Source organism: Phaseolus vulgaris, chromosome 8, assembly GCF_051622355.1.
Source record: "Phaseolus vulgaris cultivar YP4 chromosome 8, ASM5162235v1, whole genome shotgun sequence".
Taxonomy (NCBI): domain Eukaryota; kingdom Viridiplantae; phylum Streptophyta; class Magnoliopsida; order Fabales; family Fabaceae; genus Phaseolus; species Phaseolus vulgaris.
The window spans coordinates 23,795,617-23,797,426 of record NC_143505.1 but is presented as its reverse complement, the minus strand read 5'-3'; the positions used below and the strand labels follow the sequence as shown (position 1 = coordinate 23,797,426).

Genomic DNA, 1,810 nt, shown 5'->3' with positions numbered 1-1,810 from the left:
AGAACACTCATTTTACCTAAGTGTTTGGTTAGTGGAAGCTCTTAAGTAGTTTCTTAAGGGGACTGGAAGTGTTTTGGGTTTGGGTAAACTAGGATAAATTCTTGTGTTTTTGATCTTTCGTTACTCTTGCTTATGCTTAATTGTTTACTCTATTCTTCTTGTTAGACAATCTGTTAGACGATCCCTAGACAGTCTGGCTAGATGATTATGCCAAACAATCTAATTAGATGTTCTATTAGACAGTTTATCTTTATCCATTGTAAAAAGAGTCTAGACTCCATTCAACCCCCTCCCTCCTGGAGCTAGTTGCACCTACAAGCTTTTGCCTCATTTATTACTGTCACATATCAATAAAGAGTGCTTACTCTAGAGAAGGTAGCAATTGAAACAACAACAATTTTGTGCATGTGTGCTGCATTTGACACATGACAAAAATTCACGAGGCGATTTAGAAATACAACACTAATTAAAGATATTGTCAACATGGGTAATAGTATTCATCCATTCTCTCAAAAAACACTTTAAAATTTTACAAAAAAATAAATAAATCAATCTTGTTTATGAACTGCATTTCAAAAAATATTTACAACATACTAAATGACAAAACGACATTTTTTTCTACTACTAAAACATAGTTAAAGAGGAAAACTCAAGGCATCTCAATGGCTGGACGATATATCGAGAGAGAAGTGAAATCTTGCATGGGACAACAACCGATGATGGGGACATATGAATACCAATTTGGTTGAGTTGATCTACTATATGTTGAAGAAAATAAGAAACCTTCCAATTTTCTCCATGGTGATGACAACTTACACTCACTGCACCAAATTCTTCACAAACAGAGACAGGAAAGTGGAAGCCATAATGGCTACCAAACATGTCTACTCCGAAGTTGCAACAAAAGCATTAGAAGATGCATAGTCAAAGACAAACACTCATATAGTGTTTTCCATTGATAGGAGGAACACCAAATTTTTGGTACAAGAAACACAAAATTCTAGAGAACTATGACCACTAAGATGATTTGCAATTCGCTTGGACAAATTATGGTGTGACTGTGAGAAATTCCAAAAAATTAAACCTACCATGCTCCCATGTGATTGTTGCATGCAATTATGCACACAACGATTTTACTACGTACATTTCACATATGTACACATTGGAGCAAGTCTCTCATGTCTACGAAGGCCTATTTGGTGAACTCAAAAATGAAAACTATTGGCCTACTTACATGGATGTCCATGTCCAGATATGAAAAGAACATCAAAGGAGAGGCCTGAGTCAAGTTATATAAGGATCGATATGGACATAAGAGAATAACATGGTTGACCCAAATAATAATCAAACGTCAGGGCACATAAAAAGAACATGCCCTAACATTGTTGGAGCATCAACTTCTCGCAATTGATTATGTTTCATTTAACACAATATTACATGTACCATTAACTCAAATATTTAATGAATGCATGTATGTCATTTATTTTTCCTCTTTATGTTCAATATATACTACATCTTTTCAATAATTAACATCAATTTTCAACTAATATACATAACAACATCAAAATAATTCAAAAAGCCAACAATGCTACACAAACAACACAACCATCCATTACCCAAACAAAGTGTGGGAAAATTGATACACCAAATATGCACATGTCTCCATAATGTATTCTCTGTTAAGACACACTAGTCAACATTGTTCTACTGCATTAGTCCCCATAGTGACTTTTCGTGACCTCACACACCACAATAATGTTTATTGTCAAATTAGTCACCTATAATTACTTCTCAGGCCACACAGGACAAT

General features: G+C 34.5%; 1 pseudogene; it reads left to right on the top strand.

Moving 5' to 3' along the window:
- The first annotated feature begins 616 nt into the window (after positions 1-616).
- LOC150025527 (uncharacterized) lies at positions 617-1,323 on the top strand (annotated as a pseudogene).
- The last annotated feature ends 487 nt before the right edge of the window (positions 1,324-1,810 follow it).